General features: G+C 56.2%; 1 pseudogene; it reads right to left on the minus strand.

The window, feature by feature from the left end:
* Window positions 1-5351, minus strand: part of LOC137308627 (zinc finger protein 585A-like) — a 60352-nt pseudogene extending 55001 nt beyond the window's left edge.
* Between the last annotated feature and the right edge of the window lie 158 nt (window positions 5352-5509).

Raw genomic sequence — 5509 nt, forward strand, 5'->3', positions numbered from 1 at the left:
GCTGACACTTCAGTGCAGTACTGAGGGAGGGTCACACTGTCGGAGGGTCAGTACTGAGGGAGCGTCACACTGTCGGAGGGTCAGTACTGAGGGAGCGTCACACTGTCGGAGGGTCAGTACTGAGGGAGCGTCACACTGTCGGAGGGTCGGTACCGAGGGAGGGTCACACTGTCGGAGGGTCAGTACCGAGGGAGGGTCACACTGTCGGAGGGTCGGTACTGAGGGAGCGTCACACTGTCGGAGGGTCGGTACTGAGTGAGGGTCACACTGTTGGAGGGTCAGTACTGAGGGAGCGTCACACTGTCGGAGGGTCAGTACTGAGGGAGCGTCACACTGTCGGAGGGTCAGTACTGAGGGAGCGTCACACTGTCGGAGGGTCAGTACTGAGGGAGCGCCGCACTGTCGGAGGGTCAGTACTGAGGGAGCGTCCCACTGTCGGAGGGTCAGTACTGAGGGAGCGTCGCACTGTCGGAGGGTCGGTACTGAGGGAGCGCCGCACTGTCGGAGGGTCAGTACTGAGGGAGCGTCGCACTGTCGGAGGGTCAGTACTGAGGGAGCGTCGCACTGTCGGAGGGTCAGTCATGAGGGAGCGTCGCACTGTCGGAGGGTCAGTCATGAGGGAGCGTCGCACTGTCGGAGGGTCAGTACTGAGGGAGCGTCGCACTGTCGGAGGGTCAGTACTGAGGGAGCGTCGCACTGTCGGAGGGTCAGTACTGAGGGAGGGTCGCACTGTCGGAGGGTCGGTACCGAGGGAGCTCCGCGCTGTCGGAGGGTCAGTACTGAGGGAGCGTCGCACTGTCGGAGGGTCAGTACTGAGGGAGCGTCGCACTGTCGGAGGGTCAGTCATGAGGGAGCGTCGCACTGTCGGAGGGTCAGTCATGAGGGAGCGTCGCACTGTCGGAGGGTCGGTACTGAGGGAGCGTCACACTGTCGGAGGGTCAGTACCGAGGGAGCGTCACACTGTCGGAGGGTCGGTACCGAGGGAGGGTCACACTGTCGGAGGGTCGGTACCGAGGGAGGGTCACACTGTCGGAGGGTCGGTACTGAGGGAGCGTCACACTGTCGGAGGGTCGGTACTGAGGGAGCGTCACACTGTCGGAGGGTCGGTACTGAGTGAGGGTCACACTGTTGGAGGGTCAGTACTGAGGGAGCGTCACACTATCGGAGGGTCGGTACTGAGGGAGCGCCGCGCTGTCGGAGGGTCGGTCCTGAGGGAGCGCCGCACTGTCGGAGGGTCGGTCCTGAGGGAGCGCCGCGCTGTCGGAGGGTCGGTCCTGAGGGAGCGTCGCGCTGTCGGAGGGTCAGTACTGAGGGAGGGTCACACTGTCGGAGGGTCAGTACTGAGGGAGCGTCACACTGTCGGTGGGGCGGTATCGAGGGAGCGCCGCGCTGTTGGAGGAGCCGTCCATCGGATGAGACGTTGAACCGAAGCCCCTGCCTGCCCCTCTCGGGGTGGACGCAAAAGATCCCGCGGCCACCACCGCAAAGGAGAGCAGGAGAGTTTCTCCCTCAACCGACCACCTCAAAAAACCAGATCACCTGCTCGGTGCAGCTTGTGGAATCATTATCCCAACTAAAAGTCCTTGCAACACTCCTATTTTGCCTGTTCAAAAGAGGCATACAGGCAAATGGCGGCTCGTACAAGATTTACGGGAAGTGAATGCCTCTGTTCTCCCTGTTTCCCCTGTTGTGCCCAACCCTGCTGTAATTCTCACCAGTGTACCTTGCGGCTCCACCCATTACACAGTGATTGACTTATGTTCAGCGTTTTTCAGTCTCCCAATTCATCACCACTCCCAATTTCTTTTCACTTTCACGTTTAAGGGAAGACAATATCCATGGACACGATTGCCTCAAGGCTGCACTGAAAGCCCAACCATATTTTCACAGTGTTTAAAGGCAGACTTGCAGGACATTGTCTTAGAAGCAGGTTCCACTCTGGTCCAGTATGTAGACGATCTGTTAATAGCCTCACCTCATTCTCCTGCCTGTCAGGCTGACTCTATTACCATGTTATGTGTCCTCACTAAAAATGGACACAAGGGGCTCGATGTTACCAGGGCTGCGGGTTCGCGGCGGGGGGGCTATTGGGCGCGTGGGTAACACGCCCGGTGAAATCAGTCTGACCCCCGCGCGATCGCAGCCTAATTGGATCCACTTACCTGGTCTTCCGGGTTCCCCACTGCTGATCTGCGCGTCAGGCGGACTGCGCATGCACAGGAAGCTCTGTCAGCTGGAGGAGCTCTATTTAAAGGGGCAGTCCTCCACTGACAGATGCTGCAAGAAATAGGAAAAATTACAGCATGGAGCAGCCCAGGGGGAAGGCTGCTCCCAGTTTAATGATGCCTCACTCCAGGTATCATTAGATGGGGTGAGGAGGAGGGAGAGGACAGAGATCTTCCCCCCGGCGGGCGGGAGGAAGCGGCCTGCCTCTGCCACCAGGAAGGCCTGGCTCGAGGTGGCAGAGGAGGTCACCTGCACCACCAACATATCGCCCACCTGCATACAGTGCAGGAGGAGCTGCAATGACCTCAGTCGGTCAGCCAAAGTGAGTACACTTACTCGTTCCCCTACACTCCATCTGCCACATCACCGCCCCCACCCCACATCTCCTTCTGCACTGCCAACACTACTCTGTCACATCACCCCTCACACCCACTCAAACCTCATCCTCATCTTACCTGCACTTACTCACCTCGCCAGTACTCATCCCACCACTACCACTCAACCTAATCCTCATACAATCTCATACTCACCCTCTGATGCATCTCTTTCACGGTCAGCCTCACTCAACCTGCCACTGCCTGTGCTGCAGCCACAGGGCATGCATCATATATGTGCAGTAGGCAGCGTAAGGCAAACGTGTCGTGAGCATGAAGGGGATGCAAAAGGGTGTTTGAGGGTTTGTCATGGTTTTTACTGCTATTTAATTTCTGACCAACTCACATCACATATTATATTGGCACCACTACTGCCACGTCTTTGCGAATCTTGTCTGGTTTGTGCAATAATGCCCTTTCCTGAGGATCACAATGAAGACCCACACCTGATGCCACCCATTGTGTCACTGCAGAGTGGGTGTGGGTGTATTTGCAGGGCTCTTTTGTGCAGACGACTGAGAGACATCGGCGATGTCCCCGGTGGCACCCTGGAAGGATGTGGAGGAGAAGTTGTTGAGGGCAGTGGTGATGTTGACAGCGACAGGTAAGAAGATGGTGCTCGGGCCAGCCGGGAGCAGCTCGGCATGAAGGAGGCTGCAGATGTCCACGACTACATGTCGAGTGACTCTGAGCCTCCGTGTGCACTGTTGCTCAGAGAGGTCCAGGAAGCTGAGCATCGGTCTGTGGACCCTGTGGCGAGGGTAGTGCCCCATGCGACGCATCTCTCTCTGCGGTTGCCCTCCCTCCTGCTGTGCAGGGGGATGTGTCACAGCACTGTGTTGTGGAGCTCCACGTATCAGAGGTGGACGGCAAGGCCGGTGATGGTGTTCGCCCTCCGAGTAGGTCATGACTGCAGCTACGGCGGCCCCCATCTGGAAGATGTACATCTGAGGGGGTCCGCAAGGTTGGTACATGTGTCTGGACCCTGGGGTTAATTGTGCAAGTTGGTGAATTTGATTGTCAGGAGGAGGGTGGTGGAGGCCAAACTTTGTCCCAAGTGACAGAGTGGCCTCCTGCAATGAGTGAGGGTCTCCCCCCGCCACCTGATAAATGGACCTTTCCAGCTGCGACAGGCTGATGGCTGCAACACGTCCATTTCAACTGGGAGTGTTTCCCCCAGTATGGGAAACAGTCCCAGTTGTTTCTAAAATCCCACCCCTCCTGACATATTCCCTTAATCAGGTCTGTTAATGACCTGAAATACCTCGGTAAATACTCTCAAGTGGCCCCCCGCTGGCTTTAATTGCCTGCGGGAGTCCCACATGCGGGGGCTGTGCGCGCACGTCGCCGCGTCTGTGGGGAACCCGGAAGTGGGCGGGTTGGAGCCGGGCTCCCGACCCGCTCCGGGATTCCCTGATTTTCGGAGCCCCCCCCCCCCCAGGAACGCACCCGATAGCGGGTGCTAAAATGGAGGCCGACAGGTCACAGGAGCACCACTTGCTCCGCCCTCCAACTACTTTTCCCTATACCGATTGGTCCATTGCATCCGTCAATCAAGTCACGCCTGCCATTAGGTTGATCAGTACAAAAGAGGAGGGTCTCCAACTGAAACGTCAACTGTTCTCTCCACAGATGCTGAATGTTTCCAGCAGGATCTGTCTTTGTTTCACTAAAAGACACGTGATGAATGTATACCTCAGAATCACAGGCCTCAATCTGCTTGGGAAAGAATTAGAAAATAGGAACAGAGGAATTGATGGACCAAAAAGGACCAAGGTTCATCTAGTTCGTCTTCTACCATCCTGGTAGTCGCAAGATACAAAGCAGCCCGCTTGATTGGCACCCCATCCACCACCCTAAACATTCACTCCCTTCACCACCGGCACACCGTGGCTGCAGTGTGGACCATCCACAGGATGCACTGCAGCAACTCGCCAAGGCTTCTTCGACAGCACCTCCCAAACCCGCCACCTCTACCACCTAGAAGGCCAAGGGCAGCAGGTACATGGGAACACCACCTGCACGTTCCCCTCCAAGTCACACACCATCCCGACTTGGAAATATATCGGCCGTTCCTTCATCGTCGCTGGGTCAAAATCCGGGAACTCCCTTCCTAACAGCACTGTGGGAGAACCTTCATCACACTGACTGCAGCGGTTCAAGAAGGCGGCTCACCACCACCTTCTCAAGGGGCAATTAGGGATGGGCAATAAATGCCGGCCTCACCAGCAATGCCCACACCCCATGAATGAATAAAAAAGAATTGATAATGGAGTTGTTGACTAATCATAACAATCAATCTCTTATCAATTTGTCTCCAACAGACCCAGACATGAGGTGAGGAAAACCCCCAGTGGTGGAGAGCATTGGGAACCACAGGCCCAAAGTCACCTGTTCCTCAGAAGCAATGCTGCACTCACCACAGGTCAAGTCTTAAATTACTCACACACTGTATCCTCAGTTATTTTTTTTTATTCGTTCATGGGAAGTGGGCGTCACTGTCAAGGCCGGCATTTGTTACCCATCCCTAATTGCCCATTACTGAAAGAAATTTTATCTAATTTGCATTTGAATGCTTTATATACTAACTGCTCCCACCGTCTCCCTCGGCAGCCTGTGCCCATAGATTGAGCACTCGCTCCCTGAAATATAATCAGAATATGAAAGTACAACCAGTACCTGCTTCAATTCGATAACCTGTAGTGGAGATTTCCCGCTGCGACGGTGAAAAAGGACAGACTTTGCTCCCATCCCGGGCGTGCGGCGCTTCAATTCGTTTCCATGGCGGTCATCCTTACCCAGAAACCCTCGCGCCGTAGAAAGCGCCCTATCGGTCTGACGGGAGGCGAGCGCGCAGGCGCAGGGTTGGGGGGGAGGGTCTCCGTCCCGAGCATGCGCGGTGCGGGCCG

The sequence above is a fragment of the Heptranchias perlo genome, unplaced genomic scaffold (assembly GCF_035084215.1).
Source record: "Heptranchias perlo isolate sHepPer1 unplaced genomic scaffold, sHepPer1.hap1 HAP1_SCAFFOLD_134, whole genome shotgun sequence".
Classification (NCBI taxonomy): Eukaryota; Metazoa; Chordata; class Chondrichthyes; order Hexanchiformes; family Hexanchidae; genus Heptranchias; species Heptranchias perlo.